This window comes from Oreochromis niloticus, linkage group LG4 (assembly GCF_001858045.2).
Source record: "Oreochromis niloticus isolate F11D_XX linkage group LG4, O_niloticus_UMD_NMBU, whole genome shotgun sequence".
NCBI lineage: Eukaryota > Metazoa > Chordata > Actinopteri > Cichliformes > Cichlidae > Oreochromis > Oreochromis niloticus.
This window is the reverse complement of record NC_031969.2, coordinates 15,737,011-15,758,516: the sequence shown is the minus strand read 5'-3', so window position 1 is coordinate 15,758,516 and position 21,506 is coordinate 15,737,011. Positions and strand designations below refer to the sequence as shown.

General features: G+C 36.3%; 2 protein-coding genes and 1 long non-coding RNA gene across 16 annotated transcripts in view; all 3 read right to left on the bottom strand.

Annotated features, from left to right (window-relative positions):
* The window catches only part of LOC100709195 (uncharacterized), a 1,346,887-nt gene that overhangs the window by 142,670 nt on the left and 1,182,711 nt on the right, over nucleotides 1–21,506 (bottom strand). The window lies entirely within an intron of this gene.
* LOC106096470 (immunoglobulin mu heavy chain) overlaps nucleotides 1–21,506 on the bottom strand; it is a 1,110,954-nt gene that overhangs the window by 114,138 nt on the left and 975,310 nt on the right. The window lies entirely within an intron of this gene.
* On the bottom strand, nucleotides 18,481–21,506 carry LOC112846691 (uncharacterized). Of its 8 annotated transcripts, none has more exons than XR_003219804.1 (9): nucleotides 21,365–21,506; nucleotides 21,149–21,238; nucleotides 20,941–21,060; nucleotides 20,687–20,862; nucleotides 20,322–20,393; nucleotides 19,988–20,174; nucleotides 18,970–19,845; nucleotides 18,596–18,711; nucleotides 18,481–18,527 (listed from the first exon to the last, which is right to left on the bottom strand). It is a non-coding gene; the product is annotated as an uncharacterized LOC112846691 (long non-coding RNA). The 8 variants fall into 8 exon arrangements; XR_003219802.1 differs by having other exon boundaries at nucleotides 18,596–19,549; nucleotides 19,677–19,845; XR_003219801.1 differs by having other exon boundaries at nucleotides 19,677–19,845.

The window sequence follows — 21,506 nt, the reverse complement described above, 5'->3', positions numbered from 1 at the left end:
CTTAGGGACTAGAAAGCGCTATATAAATACAGGCCATTTACCATTTACCATTTTATTCCACTTCAGCATTGATGTTTGAGATGAAATGGTTTACTTACCTGATGAAACAGTGACTGTTGTCCCCTTTCCCCAATAGTCAAAAGCACCGTAGCACAGTACTGAATCTACTTAGTTCTTAGTATAAAAAGGCTAAAGTACTAACGATACATACAAAAGGTCTACTTCAACATTAATTAAGAACAATATTATAAAATCCTATCAAATGCTCCCTAATAAATTATCTGTTAGAGCCAATTTTGACATTAACAAGTTTTTATAGCAAATGTATATGAGCACAATTCAATTTTGAAGTGACACTGACAAAAGTTAAATTATAACTTGTATCCATGGAGACATATCTTAACTGATGATGTTGTTACTGGAGAGCCATTTTATAAGTCTAAAGGTCATTTGACATACTTAATAGATACTTTTCTTACTGCTCACAAAACTTTTGATACTCTTACTTAAGGATTTTTATTAATCAAAATCAGTCTGAAAGTCTTTTTTTGACAAATTTTGTAACAAACTACAAAAACTGCTGATGTAGGTACTTAATTCAGCAAATTTATCATTATAGTTGTAAACAAATTAAAATCATTACATTGTATTGTAACGTGGGAATTAGGAATTTGTCTCTTTAGCAAAAATTATAGCTATTTGCACGTGAAGACTGTAACTGTCGTGCCTTGCCTTTATTTATCACTCTACATTAGTGTTATATATTATATTATATTATATTATGTTATATTATACTATTAATAAGTTAAACTTCTTTGTCAGTCTACGCCACATAATTTTGTAAATTATTTTAAATGCATAATATGGACAAAAATCAATAAAAAAAACCCAGAAATAAATAAAAAGAATAGCATAAAGTTGCTAAAAAATCCATTCACAGTGTTGATACCAAATTCTTTTAAGAACACATTAAATTTTATTTCACTTCAGCATTGATGTTTGAGATGAAATGGTTTACTTACCTGATGAAACAGTGACTGTTGTCCCCTTTCCCCAATAGTCAAAAGCACCGTAGCACAGTACTGAATCTACTTAGTTCTTAATATAAAAAGGCTAAACTACTAATGATACACAAAAGGTCTACTTCAACAGTCATTAAGAAGAAGATTATAAAATCCTATCAAATCCCCCCAAAATACACTGTGTGTTAAAGCCAATTTTGACAATAACTCGTTTTGATAGCAAATGTATATGAACACAATTAAATTTTGAAGTGACACATAAGTTAAATTATAACTTGTATCCAATGGAGACATATCTTAACTGACGATGCCGTAACTGGTGAGCCATTTTATAAGTCTTAAAGCCATTTGAGATACTTAATGGATACTTTTCTTACTTCTCACAAAATTTTTGATACTCTTACTTAAGGATTTTTATTAATTAAAATTGGTCTGAAATTAGTTTTTTTTTTTTGACAAATTTTGTAACAAACTACAGAAAATTGATGATATAAGTACTTAATTTACCAAATTTATCATTATAGTTGTAAACAAATGAAAATGATTACACTGTCTTGTAACAGGGGATTAGGAATTTCTCTCTTTAGCAAGAAATATAACAATTCATACCTGATGTGATGGTGACCGTCGTGCCCTTTCCCCAGTAGTCAAAAGCGTAGTCACAGTCTAATAATTTACTGACAACTGTATACAAAAACCTTACGCTCCATCTAATAACAGTCTACAATCTGCTATATTCTCCTTATAATTAATATATAGAGATTCAAAAGACTGAACAAAACCTGTTTTTCACCACCAACATTTAAACCAAGTCTGTAAATTATAAGACATTTATCCCTCAGCAGTCTACAAATGACGGTATTGAATTTTCTCACAACCACAATATTTCTTTAAAAAATTCAAAATTTAAATTAAAATCATAAATTAAAGTGGAAGAATTAGATCACCTTACCTGATGTGACTGTAACCATTGTACCTTTCCCCCAGTAGTCAAAAGCCCAGTTATCACAGTTAACAGAGTCTTTTCACACCTGTCACAAAAACTAACTTCTGTGATATGACATTACTTGGTGACATCATTTAACTTTGGAAATAATTTGAATCACTCTCACCTAAATAACTGCTTATATAATTATTTTCTAAATGAATTAAAGAGAAAGAAATACCAGGTACTTTCTCTAATTTCTTTGTCAGATTTTATATAATTAAGCAGGAAAAAATAGTTAGCTATACGAATAATGTTAAAATTCATACCTGAACTGATAGTGACCATTGTGCCTTTTCCCCAGTAGTCAAAAGAATGGCCACAATCTAAAGAAATATTTAGCGCTCTGTACAAAAACCTGTTCGCATTTTTCCATCTTATTTTACGATAACCAAAAAATCTGAAATACTCTCGTTTTTTGCAAATTGAGATTCCGAATTCTTAAAAATAATACCTAAGTTTTACCATTAAAGATTAAACTGAGAGTACAGATTATAGACTTGTAATAATATAGAAATTAGTATGAAAAACATTTTTCTTTGAAAAAACAACAACACAGTCTTTAAATTTAAATCTTAACATTAAGAGAAAGAAATTATTAATTTTACCTGATGTAACCGTGACCATTGTGCCTTTCCCCCAGTAGTCAAAAGCGTTGTCACAGTGTAATATTTCAACATATCCGACGTACAAAAACAATCACCTCCAAGTTCTAAATGTGCCAAATTAACAGTGAAAGTTTTATATTTTTAGTATTAAAATTAAGTCAGAAAGCTCCTCTTACCTGTTGTGACAGTGACCATTGTGCCTTTTCCCCAGTAGTCAAAAGCATCGTCACAGTATAAGGCATTAACACACTGAACATACAAAAACAAGCACCTTGAAGATTCTCATGGTCACACTAATGTCGAAAAACCAAACAAACAAAAAAACAAAAAATGCCTCTAAAAGAACCACATTTATAATATGAAGACAAAAACCTTTTTTACCTGTTGTGACAGTGACTGTGGTTCCTTTTCCCCAGTAATCAAAAGCAGCGTTCACAGTGTAATAACTCAACATATCCAACATACAAAAACATGTCCCTTTAAAACCGTAAATACAACGACTTAAAAAGTGTTGTTAAATTTTTCATAAAAAGGAAAAAATACATATATTTTTACCTGTTGTGACAGTCACGGATGTTCCTTTCCCCCAGTAGTCAAAGTAGCCATAGCTGTCACAGTGACAGATTTCAATTGCACTTCATAGCAAAAAATGTTTTGACAGCTTCTCTGTCATTTAACAGTAAACTGAGAAACTATTACCTATCATTTACACAGCTATTTTACTAGATAACATTATATGCAAAATATAACCAAGATTAAATAATCAGTTAAATATAGCATTTTAATAATTCAAAATACATTTTACTATCACACCAGAAGTTACTGTGACTTGTGTTCCTTTCCGCCAGTAGTCAAAGTAGCCATAGCTGTCACAGTGATCTGTTAGAGTCTGTTTCAATACAAATACTTATTTAATTTAAACCAAAGGAATCAGGTTTCACAGACAAAATGATTCCCAGTGTACTCTTTATTAGCATTTTCCTTTGAGACATCCATTTCCTGTGGTCTGGGTTATATAAAATTAGGTATCTTGCTAACAGTTTGTAAACACTTCCTCTTTATCAGACCCTTTGGCAGCTCCTGCTTTTACAGCAACCAGATGATAAATTCAGTAGGAGTTAATGTTACTGATAAAGAACAATGTGTCTTGAAGAAGCTTGAAGAAACTTGTTCAGAAAGGCAAGTGGAGATAATGACCAAATTATAGAACACCATTAACCACCTGCTTAATCTTTTACCATGTTTACCATGCATCATGAATTTCCATTTACAGTCATAATGAGAGTAGCTAGCAAGTGCTCCAGTAATGCTGAGTGGAGTCATCCGTCGCACATAACCAACTGCTAGTATCTCTGTCTTTATAGCCTAGTTGTATTTGTTGAGTTTTTCCCTCAAGTTATTAAACACATTTGTTGCTTTCACCTTTAGCAGGAATATGTTTCCTCAATATCTTTTCAAGATACTATGCTTTGTCGGGGGTTGCTGGAGTAGCTTCCTTTTTATTAAATCATATGGTGGTTGAAAGGGGGCCATTGCTGTCAGACATTCCCAGGCTAATCTTTTCAGGGTCTCTTTGCAGGAAAACAGTTTGCAAACTGTATAAAATTGGAAAAAATTGGTAAAATTGGTTTCCTCTCCTCTCCTGAAACTATGACTCTGAAACTACAGTACTGTGCATTATCTGTAAGTCTTGATCTAATCAGCATGTCATAGTCATGCAATTCATACACAGTGTCTTTCACATTATAATCAGTTTATAATTCATAATGTTAAGAACTTAACAAGAGTTAAGTGTGATGTCTGAGTATAAATCTGCCTCACAGGTTGCTCTGATTGAGAATGAGGTATGTTCTTTTAAATAATTTAAATTGATTTGAGTATTTCTTGCATGTTACCTGCTGGATTTTACATGACAGAAAGCACACTCCGTTATGCTTTGGCAAACTGCATAGTGAATCTAACCTGATCATGTTGAGATCATCAACTCCTTTTAGACCCACAGTGCAGGAAAAAGTAAGGAAATAAAACTTGAGCTTGAAGATCAAAATGACAAATGTGGTTTATGAACCTTCAATTCTCTCAAAAAAGACTGGAAAAGATTTGGAGCAGATGCTTAAAGATTAAGCCACTAATTACAAAAGCAGCATTTTTCTTTTGTTTTTGTTGTTTTTTTGCTTCCATGTGCAATTCTACAATCTAGTTTTGCATTTTTGTGTCTTTCTTTTTTCTTTTAATTGAATTTAAAGTAATAAAGTACCTTATTACATAAGTCCCTTTGAAACACCTTCGCCAGGTTATGATAAACAGAAGGAAGCATAGATAAATAGGAGACAGTGAGTTGGTGGGCAATGGTGGTTGTTGTGGTAGAAGCGGTAGACTACAAATAGTGTTATGAACAAAAATGACTCCAGTGAATAATAATAATATTTAATATAATATATATAATAAAGCCAGAGGAAGCCTACAACTGGTCAAGTGCTGGGTGGAGAAATAATATAGGCCATGTCTTGTGGGCACACTGGACAGGTGTTGATGAGATGTCCATGTTGCCCACAGTAAAAACACTCACTAACCATAAGCGTCCTTCTTCTTTCCTCTGGAGTCAGCTGGGCCCTGCAGATGTGCATCGGCTACAACTCCAGTTTGCTCTCATCCTTTCTTGTTCCCTCTTTTGCTTCCCTGAAGTTTCCCACCTGAGGCAGAGTGGAACTCTGGGCGTTCAGTTCTAGTTGAAAATATAGTTGTCCATACACACATACATAGAAACAAGAGAGTCAAGTAAGTATTTAACAGCTAACTCTTTCTTCATATAAATAACTGAACCATTAAAAAGGCCTGATGGTACACTATTGGTATTTTAGTTTTTTATTTATTATTTTAGCTTGGACACTTTAGTACACTTTAGTTTAGGTGAAAAAAAAATCTGCAATGATTTTGCTTTCTTTCTTAAATAACATGCCTGAGATTTATGACCTGGTTACATGCCTGATGGTCGGCATACTCTTAGTGGTACTCATACTCATTTTGAATTGGTATTAATTATGATTTTTCTTTACTCAGGCATTATTCAGTTCAGATGTGCTATTCTATAAGGAAATGCCATTGATGAAATATTTATTTTCAGGCTAAAAAACATACAAACACTGTATCTCTCCTGCTTTGTCCAATATATTAATAAGAACTATCAGTGCTGAGCTTGTTGCTGTCAGTCCAAAGTTTCAGTTTGTTAACTGCATGCAGAAACATCTGTTGTGGTGAAGACTGCTTCCTGTGTGTTATAATAATATTAACCCGAAGGATGTCCTTTGAAAGTTTGAAAATACCCCCTGACTGTACATAGGTTTAATACTTTAACTTTGGAAAGAAATATATTTGAAGTAAAAATTAACTATATGTTACGGGCCCCAGGAATGGTGCCACAATAACAAAGAAGAAATCCCTGCAAATACAAGTAAAGTTCAGAAGCAATGACGACACAGTGCACTCGGTTTGCCTCTCAGATTGCATCTGAATAGTGGGCGGAAGTCCATCCCCCTAAAGCAACTGGGGTGCACCTGCCTTGAAATAATAGTTCCACCTGCGGTGTTGCTCCATTTTTCTGTCCTTCTGTACAGTCCATGTGACAAAATAATATACTGCATAAATTGGTCATGTTACCAAAGTCATTTTGAATATTCATAGCCACAGAAAATAACAAATAAACAAATTAAATAAATTAAATTAGATGATTAACACAAAAGTGGCCATGCATTTTGGGTGTGCCACATATAAATAAAGTCTAATATATAACATTTAAAATACGTTTGGTGCATTTTAATTTGTAAAGATCCACATATTAATGCTATTATTATGAAAATAAGGACTAAAAAAACTATAACTTTTTAGCTGGTGTCGTTCTAACATAAGTTCTTAGTGTAAGAAAACATGACTACCAACCAGTGTTGGGCAAGTTACTTTGAAAAAGTAATTCAATTATAGTTACTAGTTACTTCTTCAAAAAAGTAACTGAGTTAGTAACTGAGTTACAATATTCTAAAAGTAATTAATTACTTGAAAAAGTAACTATTGCGTTACTTAAAAAAAAAACAAAGAACGTTTAACCCTCTGGCGTCCAGGGTATAATTGGCCATTTTTTTACTACTCTTGATTTTCCCTCCACATTTTACCTTTAAAAACTATTTACTTTGCCTTGTTTGGTATCATTCTTTTTAGCGCAACCTCACGTGCCTGAATTTACAGTTATGTTCTCATTTTGTCATACTGTATAACCAGAATTGATCTAAAATCAGACAAAAACCATAAAATCAGAGTAGAAAAAGTTATATTTTTACTGTAACAACCATAAACATGTTTAATGAATCATATTTCATAACTTCAAATGCAAATATTAATTGTCAATTTTAAAATCCTATGCACAAGTTTTGCAAACAACAAATTTATTTGCATCCATTTACCTTGATTTTTTAAATAACCATTTCAAACTATTTACAGAACATTAAGCTGTTCTTCAATAAGATGCCACACAAATTATTTGTGCCACTCCAAAAAAATATTTTGTGTCCACTACAAAGGAGAACATCACAGCCTGATACCTGCAGGTCTGACAGCAGCAGGTGTATCACTGCTGTTTCTACCCGGAGACAGCAGTCGCCTCATTGTTCTGACACACAACACAAAACTATCCACAACACTACACAAGACAACACATTAACTACACACTCCAAACACGCTAAATGTCACAAATCTCACATCTCAAAACTCGCTCTCTCTCTTTTTCTGCTCTCTCTCTCTCTCTCTCTCTCTCTCTACGTCACTCCTAAAACTTCCCCTGTTTTGTTTTGTTTTTTTGCTCATAAGCAGAGAGTGCTTGCTAGCGCTAACGTGGCGAAACTATTGAGGAAAAAACGCCGCGTATATCTTGTTTATCACGACTCTGGTTTTACGTGGCCTATCGACACAATTTAAAAACTGGTATATATCACCTTGTTGCTTTGTCTTTAAGTGGTCACTTGATTGACTTACCACGACTACTTTATTCTTCCTCAGTCAAACAGCAGCACTCGATTGTTTTGCCCCCTGAGCTCCAGGTGTTGTGCTAGACAGTGATCGTGATTACCGTCCGCGGGAGCGCGCAGCTGCTTAAAGCTGTAGCGTCCAGATTACTTACAGCTACTTCCGTGCAGCTGATATAAGATGCGGTAAGGTGAACACAGTTTCAACCGTCTGTTTGTTGAAAAATAGTAACGGACCGCGTTTCCTTGTTAGTAACTGTAACGGCGTTGTAACGATAGGAATAGTAATTAGTTAGATTACTCGTTACTGGAAAAAAGTAACGCCGTTAGTAACGCCGTTACTTGTAACGCCGTTATTCCCATCACTGCTACCAACATATAGACATCTTGGCTTTCCCTGAGAACTGTTTTGTTAGAAACATACCAGTCTTACACTTTCCACATACAGGATTATATGAGGACTTGCTTGTGTCTGAATTATATAAATTGGGTCATTCTAGGCTATATATGGGGCTCCAACTTGTTATAACACTTGACACTGTTTTATGTGCCCTCCCAGCTCCAAGCAGATCAGAAAGCTGTATAATAAGAACAACTGCCACTGGTACTACTACTTGTGTTCACAGCTGACCATGTGCAGGATGGAAAAGGGCCGTGATCATGGCCATCGTTTTTGCCAAAGGATATACCATTGTGGTTGTTATAGTGCACTGTTGTTGAACCCTCTACAAAAACTTCACCATGTACATTGGCTATCATGAAACTTCACACTGGTTCTAACTTTAATGCTTTTATATTAGTTTAACACTATTTTTCTTTGTCTGTCTGTCAGTTTATGAACTATTTCAACTATGGTGAATCAGAAGCAATAAAGAAAAACTGTTAAATTGCCATATTTTTCAAGTTGAAACTACCCCATTCAAAAACTTTACAGTGCACACTGGCTATCATCCACTTCCTTAAGATTTTTATATTACTTTAAACAATAGCTTTCATTTTTTTCATTTCATTTCAATTTACCATTTGTTTCACTACATTTACATTTGTTTGTGACTATGCATAATATATGGATTGATCTTAATCAAAAAAAGTTTTTAAAAAAGTTTAAAAGTACAAGTGTTGTAATTTTTCAAGGTAAAAAACCCTATTCCTTCATATATTTTCTGAATATTACTTTTCATGAAAATCCCAAGGATTTACCCACAAGGCATGTATTGCATTTCCTTTAGTGAACATTAAAACTTTAGTTAAAGAAAAACTTTACCTAAAAGATTATTCATGCTGTGCATTACCATTATATGCTCTTGATGACAAAAGTGATGTCACATTTGTCTTCGGGGCTTCGATGTTGTTTTAGCTGGGTTGACGCCAAAAGTTTTGTCAGGTTTGACCACCATTTTAATAATATATCACTACAGCTCAAAGATTCATAGATTATAGTGAGCGAGATGTTGCACCAGTTTGAGAAGATGAGAAAAAAGATGAGAAAAACAACAACAAAAAACAATGAAGACAAAAACAGCACTAATGCGAGGGCTTTGCCTAGCCAGTGGCAAACTAATTTACCAGCTTGATCAGTCATTAAAGTTCTGATTATCACAGATGACATTCAAGACAACATTTTGCTAGGGTTAGCCAACCTACCTATCTACTGTGACTTTTGTGAGTCATTCTAAATTCTGAAAACATTAAAAAAATAGAAGAGAATAGAGCAGAATTCCTTTATTGTCACTATACAGATGTGCAATGAGATACAGCGAAAGGTGGGTGAGGTGCACAGTTTCTACTGTTCATATATATGAACGGTATTTAGAAAAAGAAAAAAAATCATATTTTTTGGGACCATAAGGCGCATTAAGCGAAACAAAACAGTCAGATAAATCAAACTTTACTGAACTCATTCTTCTTGCTTCATCCACTTCTATACCATTGATTCATTAATGTTGAATTCTCTGGCAGCTGCTCTATTCCCATGTTGTTGCAGTATATTAATGACTAACTTCGTATTGTAGATGGATTATCTCAGTTGTTCTACTGACTGAAGTTTGGTCCGTTTACAGCATCCTGCCATGCGATTGCATTTGTCAAAAACCATCAGGAACCCTCACGTTAACTTTTAAGGAGTGAAAAAAAATTAGTGTTCATCCTCCAGCTTCACTGTGTTAATGTTATGCTAACATAGCTGTTTTGCTAGCAATCGCGTAGGACATCATTATATACCAGCTATTCCAACTTCAGTAACCCTACAAAGGTCACTGCTGATTAGTTTTCTGTTTTCATTTATGTTGGAAGTGTTAGCAGAGCTGTACGTTTTAATTTTTTCAGAAATCTCTCAGTCAGAACATGGTATATCATGTTTAGGTATAAACTAGTGAGCTGACTTCCTGCTAACTTCTAACTCCGTTAAATTTAATAAATTCTGTTTACATGAATGTCTGGATGTTAAACTTGATTGTTACACCTGGTAAAGCATCAATGCTGATCATTTTATTAAAGATGAAAGAATTTAGACAGTTTTTAACTCTCAGTGATGCCGCAGTGTTCGTTTGACTTTGGGACCTGAAGCGGACGGAGTTTTGGACCCAGATTACTCCGCCAGGCTTCTGACTACACTAGCCGTAATGCTCCGACAATCCATCAAGCGGTTTTGATTTTGCACCTTATCAAAGTCATACTAAAACATTTTCGGACAAATTTTTGAGTGCCGTGTACCACATAAAATCGGTTCGAGGTCAGTAAGCACAACCAGAATTCATACATAAGGCGCACTTGATTATAAGGCGCATTGACGATTTTTGAGAAAAATGTAAGGATTTTAAGTGCGCCTTAAAGCCCAAAATATGTGGTAAATAAATAGTGTTATGTATTTACAGTTTGTGTTATTGTATGTAAAATTAAGTATTGTACAGGTGATTTATAGAGGTTTATAGAGGGAAGTCCTTGGAACTGGGGGTGGAACTGTGTCATCAGTGCATGTGTGAGTTCAGGGTGGTTATGGCTTTTGGGATGAAACTACTCTCAAGTTTGTAGGTCTTTGTGCTGATGCACCTGTAGTGCTTCCCTGAAGGAAGCTGGTTGAAAAGGTCAAGACCAGGGTGGGAGCTGCTCTTGATGATGTTTGTTGCTCTGCTGAGGCAGCTGGAGGAATAAATGTCCATCAGGGACATGTCTGTTGGCAGTGTTGGGACTAACGCGTTATTAAGTAACGCATTACAGTAACTACGTTATTATTGTGGTAATGAGCACGGTAACTAGTTATTATGCCAAAATCAGAAACGCGTTACTCGTTACTGGGCTTTAGATAGGCTCGTTATTCGTTACTTCGTGTGGTGGCTATCGCGGAGCTTCCACAGATCCAGTAACATTAGCAAGTGGTGGAGGCCAGCAGGTGGATGAGAGAAAGTGGAGGCAAGAGGAGAGACCCGAAGTGGCCGCCCGTCCGAGTGTCAGGTGAACTGAACTTCAGGTAAGAAGTTATGACCTGCAGTGTATCTGAGTCAGATATAAACCAAGTTTAGGTGGAGTTTATTTTCGTTATGCTGACTTTTTCGTACTGCGTGCTAGCTAGCATGACGTTGTTTCTATACAGCTGTGTGGGTGCTGATGTTGAACTTTATTTTGTTCATAAGATTAATTAGTAGAGTTGCCAACCGTGCCCTAAAAAACGGAATCGTCTCGTATTCAGAGAAAATATTACGCGTTTCGTATTGAGGTGAAAAGGAACACAGTTTGTCCCGGACTTCAGCTACAATGAAAAAGATACAAAGCTGGAGTTATTCTGTGTCTCTGCTGCACAGCTGCCTCTTCTTCTCTCATTCTCTCCCTCTCTCTCCTGTTGCTACTTCAATCATGAAACTGATCAATGATCAGCTGATCGGCTTTTCTGTCTTGTTTGTTTATCGCCCACTTTGCGCCAGAAAGAGGAAACCAGCGGATGTCGCGCTAAACAACAGCAGCACCTTTAAGCTTGATCAGCTGTTGTTAGAATTTATTTAATATTAATTTCTAGTATCAGCTGATGTTTGCTGGAGCCACAGCTGTAAAGCTGCTGGTCATGATATCGGTTTGGTTATCTGGTGAGAGGTAAACATGAAGCTGAAACCAGGAGATGTCCTTACTGAATCATCAGAGCTGAACAGGTGATAGAGAAACAGGTTTACCTTTTAGGTGACATGAATGAGTTGAAGTTATGAACTGTTTCTGAGAGACAAATAACACCAGGATCCTTTTCTATGTAGCTGACAGCTGGTAATTGTGCAGGGGCGGGTCTAGCAAAGTGTTGCCAGCGGTCCAGGTAGGGCATTAACAGGGAAAGGGGGGCACAAAGAAATACTTTTCATTCCCATACGGTAAAAAAATACATTTTTCCTGGCCAAAATATATTTAAAATATATGGTAAATATATTTTGTATTTGTGATGCTCCAAAAAAATATATTTTTGAAATTGAAAATATATTTCTTTCAAACCAAAATACATTTCAAAACATATTTTAGGGTGAATAAAATACATTTCCAACCTTTATTTAAAATGTATTTAGTGCAATAATGATGATAATGATAATAATACTAAAAGTAACATGTTTTATGCACAGCTGCAAAAAACAGTTGGATTCAAACAAAACAGAGTCAAAGGTCTATCACGAATTAGGTTGTTTATTCATTTGCTTACAGTATTTCACGTTACACAATATCTCACTATAATGTAGCGTTCATTGACTTTGAAATTATCTGTCAGTGATACAGTAAACAAGATACAACAACTGATATGTACACTTTAGTTGTTGACAATATTTACAATATAGTACTTAAAGGAACACACTCTACTTTTTTTGGAAATAGGCTCATTCTCCATCTCCGTCAGAGTTAAAAATGCAGCACGTTAATAGGACTCTGGAGCGTGATCTTATGGGATGGGGCGTAGCCAGGATTTTTGGTCGAGGCGCCATATTAGCAGGCCAAACAAATGCTTGCTGTGTGGCCGGTTGTAATGTTAGATTGCACTACCGGCAAAGGAATAAGCTTGAAAACAGGCTCTCTTTTCATTGTTTCCTCACCTGGAAGCATCATGAGGGAGCTTATGTGTTGGATGTTACCAAAAGAAGGCGTCTAGCCTGGATAGCAGCTGTGAGACGAGCTGATATTCAGTTCTCTACCATCCCCAGATATCTGTTGGTGTGCTCCAGTATTTTCATTCAGGTAAGTTCTAAATAAGTTCATATTATTCTTTATATCCTGTTAGTTTCATTTTCAATGCGCTCTGAGATCATAGCACAAACTTAGAACAAACATGCAGAACTACCTTCTATTTATAGAGTTGCTAATTATTTGGCATTATTGCAGCAAACCAGCCTATGAAATGAATGAAACACATCCTGACTGGGTTCCAACACTACACATGGGGTACTACAAAATCCCTGCTTCAAACTACATGCTACATACCACCATGCCAATGAGATTACTTTTTCCATGAAAAGGTGAACCTCCTGGATAAGATGGCAAAGGTTTGCTGCGTTTTGGTGAACATGTGCCCCAGTGTGGTAGTAAAACCAGGGAAAAATGCTCTTGTTAAATACTTTTAAGTCTTGTGCTGTTTATGTATTGATACGTTTTCAAAAGAGACAGTAAATTACAGAATGCTAGTAGTGGGTGATATTATTTACATGCTGTCATTTTTTTATGTGAACATTTTGTCATTTGTAAACTATACATAACATTGATTCTACATTTTAACTGATTTGATGTTCTACAAAGTGCTTTTAATTAAAAATAGGCAAACATTTCTTTGTTTCTTTATTCAACTTTTGAACAGTGGTACTTAGTAAGTACATATTCAGTAAATGCAAAGTATTTACATGGCCCCCTAAATTAAACATTATGGGTTATTCAGAACAGAACTATGCTTGGAAAAATATTGTCCCATCAGTTGATCCAACTCCTCCACAGTAGCAGGATGAACTTTTCTTTTTTGAGGACGGCTTCTTTTACCTGTCACAACGAATGGTCTGTTTATGTTTTGATCAAGAACCTTTTTTTGGGCAGCTGAAGAGGAGAAGTCTATCTTATGGCCAACCTCTGGCTGTATCTTGGTCATATTACCAGGCAAAACCCAGTATGCAGGTTCATCTGTAAAAGTCCTTGTGCCACAGATCAACACTGTTGCTTCTACATTAAACAGAAGAGCAGCGACATGGCTGCAGGTCTCCACGACTCCGGCCATACAGGTGCAGTGGGTGGCTTCAACCTTCCCTGTGATGCTCACAATGACCTGTGGCTGCAATGCTGCAATTCAGTCTTTAAGAGAGCAGTACCTGAAACACACACAGACAAAGTTCATTTAAAGACAAGAGCTTTAATAAGCCAAGGCCGACACAAATGTGCTTTATCTACTTTCAAATCCATTCATCATAAATGTAACAAATAAAGTGTTTTTATGTATCCATCTATAGAACGCTGCATGTCATATTCTAAATCTGCCTGTTTCTTTTTAGAAACCTATCAGCAAAAAATGAACCTAAAGTATGTAATGCAAGGATGTAATCACTTTCAAGAGGGAGAAAACATAATGTTCGACTTTAAATGACAATTATGGACACCTAATATGATAAGGAGATTCTGCAGGTCATTAATCAATGTATAAAACTAAAACAGATTGTATTTTTAGTGACACAGGACACAAACAAGGAAGCAAGATGTGTAATTAGGATTATTTATAATAAATATGAATTAATTAGGGCAATTTCTTTAACCATAAAGAATAACTAAATCCTTCAGGACAACGTCACATCAATGCACTGAACTCACTATGTTATCGCTCTAACAGAGCCTCTACATGTTCTCACTGTAATTTCCCACTCATGAATGAATTTATGCTAGCACTAATCTGAATGTTCAGGGGGAATCAAACACATTTTACTCGCAGTACTCAAGCTGACTTACCTTTGCTTGAATGACGGCGTACTCACAACGTGGAGGCTTAAAAATAGCCAAATCTTGTACCCAGTCCTTGGTGAATTGGATGTGCCTCCAGAGATTTATAATTGCAAAACTGGTGCGCCGTGTATGCCATGACTCCACAGACAAGGTATGAGAGTAGATCATGCTAAGTCAATAGCGGTTTGGTCTTCAGGGTTTCTACTCCACGGCTATATTCCATACAGGTCCACATTTCACCAATCAAGTACCGTCTCTTTGCATCTGGACACAATCTGTCTCTATACTGTCCTTTTTCTTTTCAGCTACGTTTCAGAATGGTTCGTAGCAATCTTGTTTTGATTCGTGACCAGCCAAGATGGTGCTGCACTCCCACAATGCATTGCGACATTACGTCAACGCCAAAGCCCTTTGCGTGCAGGAGAGTATGCGCATGCGCATTGCCATGGTGGTTTAAAAAATAAAGATATAATGAAAAGTAATTAATAAAAATTAAATATTTAAACATTCCCACAAATGTGCAATGAACGTGCAAAAACTCTCTTTATTAGTTGTTGCTGTTTCTTTCTTTCTTTCTTTCTTTTTTTTTTTGAAAAATAACGACGTCTCTGAGGCGCGAATTCCGACAGTGAGAGGAACGGCGCCGGATACAGGAGACGGGAAGAAACAAGCCGATTATGTTCGCGTTAATTAGGAGGTTGGAAGATGTAAAATTCTCAATTCTGCCAACTGAACATATACGAGATTTTAATGAGGATGAATAATTAGCCGGCATGGAGGAAACGGACCTTTATTTGGTGGAGTGGCGACAAGGAGCCAAAAGGCGGGTGGCCGGTGTTCTGACAAAACGTCCTACTTTGGCAAAACGTCCTACCTGTAGGAAAATTTTACGGTGTCCTCTGACAAAACGTCCTACTTTGGCAAACCGTCCTACCAGTAGGATAATTTTACGCTGCCTTATGACAAACTGCCCTACTTTGGCAAAATGTCCTACTGTACGTAATTTATGCACATCTCTGCTGCCACACAATAATTCCAGTACAAATTTAAGTAGGTATGACGGTTTGCCACTTAACTTTGCCCATCAGAGTATGTTTGTAGCTGATATTCATAAAGCCAGTACGGTTTGACACTTCTTTTTACCCATTAAAGTGTGCTTGTAGGTCACATTCACAAAGGTAGCATGGTTTGGCACGTAATTCTTCCCGTCAGAATTATGCTTCTAGTTTATAATAACAAAGGTAGCATGTTTTGGCACGTAATTCTTCCCGTCAGAGTATGCTTCTACTTTATAATAACAAAGGTAGCATGTTTTGGCACGTAATTCTTCCCGTCAGAGTATGCTTCTACTTTATAATAACAAAGGTAGCATGTTTTGGCACGTAATTCTTCCCGTCAGAGTATGCTTCTACTTTATAATAGCAAAGGTAGCATGTTTTGGCACGTAATTCTTCCCGTCAGAGTATGCTTCTACTTTATAATAACAGCGGTAGCATGTTTTGGCACGTAATTCTTCCCGTCAGAGTATGCTTCTACTTTATAATAACAAAGGTAGCATGTTTTGGCACGTAATTCTTCCCGTCAGAGTATGCTTCTAGTTTATAATAACAAAGGTAGCATGTTTTGGCACGTAATTCTTCCTGTCAGAGTATGCTTCTACTTTATAATAACAAAGGTAGCATGTTTTGGCACGTAATTCTTCCCGTCAGAGTATGCTTCTACTTTATAATAACAAAGGTAGCATGTTTTGGCACGTAATTCTTCCCGTCAGAGTATGCTTCTACTTTATAATAACAAAGGTAGCATGTTTTGGCACGTAATTCTTCCCGTCAGAGTATGCTTCTAGTTTATAATAACAACGGTAGCATGTTTTGGCACGTAATTCTTCCCGTCAGAGTATGCTTCTACTTTATAATAACAAAGGTAGCATGTTTTGGCACGTAATTCTTCCCGTCAGAGTATGCTTCTACTTTATAATAACAAAGGTAGCATGTTTTGGCACGTAATTCTTCCCGTCAGAGTATGCTTCTAGTTTATAATAACAAAGGTAGCATGTTTTGGCACTTGTTTGTAGAAGCAGTCTGCATGCCAAGGTGCTTAAGTTATACAGCTGTCACCATTGAAGTGATTGGAACACTTGACTATATAAACTTTGACAATGAACTCACTCCATTATAGTTACAGTATATATTTACTGAATATATTTACAGATATATATATATATTTGATATTTACAGATCCAACAGAACACAGGGAGAAAGAAGTGGAAAAGAAACAGTATTCATAACAAATTATGCACATTTGTCGCACAAGTACTTGACCAGGCTGCTCTTTGTACTTTACTGTGACTGACAGCATATATTTACAGATATATACAGATATATGTATTTGATATTTACAGATCCAACAGAACACAGGGAGAAAGAAGTGGAAAAGAAACAGTATTCATAACAATTATGCACATTTGTCGCACAAGTACTTGACCAGGCTGCTCTCATATTGAGCACATCCAAAATGTGCCCATCTGAGACAAAAGTCACACTGCACCTGAAGAGGGAGAAGGGGGGGGGGTGTAAGTGTGTTAACCAACATTACGAATTTCATGAGAAAATAATTACTACAGTGGCTTGCAAAAGTATTCGGCCCCCTTGAACTTTTCCACATTTTGTCAGATTGCATTCACAAACATGAATCAATTTTATTGGAATTCCACGTGAAAGAACAACGTCTCTACCTGGTAGAGGCATACCCTAAAGGTCTGGCAGCTGTAATTGCAGATAAAGGTGGTTCTACAAAGTATTGACTCAGGGGGCTGAATAATTACGCACACCCCACTTTTCAGTTATTCATTTGTAAAAATTGTTTGGAATCATGTACGACTGTCGTTCCACTCCTCACGTATACACCACTTTGTATTGGTCTTTCACGTGGAATTACAATTAAAATTGATTCGTGTTTGTGGCTGTAATATGACAAAATGTGGAAAAGTTCAAGGGGGCCGAATAATGTTGCAAGCAACTGTATATTGCATTTGTGGTTTATTTGTTTTACCATTTCAATCATACTGGACTCAGGATCGGCTTCCAGCATGGAACAAACCACACAGTAGTCATCAGCATTACCTAGAAACACACCGGCATTCAACATAACAGTTTTTAAACAAAACTGAAAGTGCTATTGCAATACAAAAGCACATGACTCAACTTACTTTGATGTTCTAGCAGTTCGCAAGCAATTTCTGTGCGTTGCAGCCCAATGGCTTCTGGAGTGGACAGCACCCTAGTAACCTCTCCACTCATAAGGTAGTGTTCGGCAAACTGTAAAATATGTTACAGTAATTGCAATTGATTAACTTAATTCTAGTTAAATACAATAAATACAATTAAATACAATGGCTTATTAAATACCTTCAACACTAAAACTCCACAACTGCTGGAGTCCATCTGCTTGTTGTGTGGCAGAGTCTCCATTTTCCACACTAGGTTGTCAAACCTAAAATAGGTTTGACAACCTAAAATAAAAATGGTATTTAGTAGAATATGTGTAGTACACTAACTTAAGTAAACATAATCAGTTGTAAGCATTTTCAAAATAAGAATATGCTGCTAAAAAGAACAATGTACCACAAGGATCCAGTGTGCACCGAAGTTCAGTGGGCACAACCAAATGTCCTCAGCCGGAAACAACATCTGTGGAATATTTTTAAGTTTATAAAGGTTTAGATTCATTTACATAACATGCACTATATGACCTATATAACATCTACATTACCTTGGTGACACATTTAAACTTCCCAGAAAACAGAGAGGTTGCAACAACGCAAGACAACTGATACACGGGTTCCTGAAAAATGCAAGAGGTTTTTTTAAAAGATTACATAATTGTATAAAATGCTTTTGTGAAATAACTGGCATACGTTCTTACTTGCCTTTTGTTTCCTAATGAGGCAGTGCAGGTATCCATCAATGACCTGTTTGGATTAAAAGAAGATTATTTTTACAGACCACCACTAGGACCAAAAATGATTACTTCACTTACCTCATCAGAAAGCCACCCACTGTCCTCCAGTGTGCGAAAAGAAGAGTCATACAATTTGTATGGCCCAACGACTGCCTCCACACGCCCGGTGTCTTTTGCAGCCCAAAGCCACTTCACTAAAAAACAAAATATGATAAGTTTCTTTAGTAATAACAGTTGCCATTTGAAAATCACGGTCAATGGCCAACGGGCCACAAACAGACAAGGGCCAACGGGCCAACAAAATAACCATGCCAGAGGGGAGAAATTAGCCAAAATTGGACCAACAGGTCAAAATTAGCAAGAGGGGAGAAAAAAAAAAATTCTATCCATTCGACTAGCCAAACTGGCAACAATTGACCAACCGGTCAGAATGAGATTTTTAGCTATGCCACCTTTTTCTTGCGTGCTGGGTTTCTGGGGGGTCACTGGTACAAGCTCTTCTGGTGCTTGGACTGATTTTACCTGAGCTATTTTTGGTGCAAACTGTATGACAGAGGGTCTGTTATTTTGCAGCGCTTCAGGATGATGCTGAGGACTGCAAGGCTGCATCTCAGAAGATGGGCTACTCTCAACAGGTTCAGTTGGAGTTGAGACTTGGACAGGGTGGCTTGTTCTATAAGGTTTAATGTGGTCAATACTGTATAGACTTTTTAAAGTATTTCCCTCAGCGTTTTTCGGTCCAACACATTTTCCACTGATGTCATCAATTGTGTAGGGACCTGAAAAATCCGGTTCAAGTCTTCCTCCTTTTCACCCACGTTTCCTCATATTTAGAAGCAGAATTTGATCCCCTACATTGTACACAACATTTTTGTACTTTTTCAGGACCTGCTTGGCGTATGCAACCTTTTGCTTGTCTTGTGACTTCGCAATGTTTTCTTGCGCAGTTTCTTTAACTGCATGTTGTGCTTCACTTTCAGACTGTACATAGTCACTGTACCTTTTGTCGTCTGGCAGAATGATGTTGGAAATCTAAAATTTTGTAGATATTAGCAATTAAAACAAGATGATATCATATTCATAAAGACATTACTGGGTTTTTTACTTAAATGGTTTCAATTCTTAGTTCTAACATAGAAAGAATTTGACAAACACTCACCGGCACTTGAGCAGGCACTTCTGATGGAAATACTGCCTCTCTTCCATACATCAGAAAAAAAGGTGAGTATTTTGTTGTGGTGTGTACTTTTGACCGCAGTGAAAACAGGGTGGGATCTAGATACAGATCCCAGTTATTCTGCTGGTCATTCACCAGTTTTCGGAGGGCTCTAAATGCAGGCATCGAAATATGTAAAGACAGTAATGAAAGTTTAATTAGAAGTAAAGAAATTAATAAATTATTAAGTAACAATTAAGTTTGAATAACATAAGTAATGTTATTAAAAACTGATAGATAAAAATTATGCATACCTTTTTATGTTGTCATTGGTCTTTTCATCTCATTGGCTACCTCAGATGCAGATTTCGTTTTTAATGGGAAAGCTTCAACCCATTTTGAAAAGTAGTCAGTTGCAGTAAGTATATACTGGAAGCCGCTTGACGTTTTAGGAAGAGGTCCAGTAAGATCTATACCAATAAGTTCCCACACTTCAGACACCTATCAAGGACAAATTAATAATTTGAATAACAATTTGTATAATGTACACATTAACATCGATGGTTAAAATTAGTTGGCTAACACTCCTGCCTTCATGAATATGAGCTAGAAGCATAGTTTGATGGGTAAAAGGGGCATAATATTTACCTGAATACACTGCAACGGTTGCACAGCAGTCAGTGGTTTCCCAACTTTTTGACACTGGTCACATTCCAGAATCTTTAAGGTAAAAATATTTATGGAGTTCACGTAAATGTTCAACATTCTCATTTATAAAAAAAAAAAACAAAACCATCATTAATGATATATTCTCTAACGAACAAACAATTTAGCAGCAAAACTTTGTGTGTGTCTTCAAATCTCTGCCAGGCCTACAGGTTATTACTGTAATATCACTAATTAATCATATTTATTTATATTTTGCAAGCGTACAGTTTCTCTTTTAACTGATATAAAAAAAAAATTCTTATTTTAAACGGCATTTAACAACAATGCAAACAGTTAATACATACCCATGTTTTAATGTCAACTATCATACCAAACCAGTAAAATCTGGAACACACTGCATTTAGCGTTTTGTGTGTGCCAGTGTGTCCTCCAATTGGAGATGAATGAAACTCATGAAATAGCTTCCTGGCATCATCCATGGTTTTTACTACTCTTCTGGTTCCAACAAAGAGTTCTCCATCTGCAGTAGAACAATATATATTTATAAATTAATTTAACCACATATATGAGTTGTTAGTATTAACAATAAATTACTGACCCTTTTGTTGGAATTTTGAGGCATATCTTCTGAGGTTTTGCCTCTGAGCCTTGTCATATCCTGAAGGGTTGGAGCCCGCAGAAATAAACGCGTAAATCTCTTCCCACTTCTTCTCCATATCTACGAATGTAAGTAAACATTTTCTTCTGAGCTTCAATATGTGCAGTTAACAATGCAAATAATTTAACTTATTAAATAACGACATTACCGAAACAGCCTTAAAACACCGAAGCTGCGGATTCAGAAGTGTTGTGCAAATACAACGTGTCCAGTAACTTGACAGCAGACTTCACCGAAGCTGCAAATTCGACAGTTTTGTGCAGAAAGCAGATAGCGACTTTACTTTAATATTGACAAACAATCACAAAGGCTTAAAAAACTCAAGTATCAACGTCAATAAAAAGTACTAATACTTACTACTTACCTATTTTCCTGCAAATATGACAACGGGGTAGCATTAAATCACAGCCGGATGCGCTTTGCTTCACTTTATGTGTTGTGCGCATGCGCGCACATGCTCAGGAACAACGGGTAGGACGGTTTGCGGGGTAGGAGAAATTCCCAGA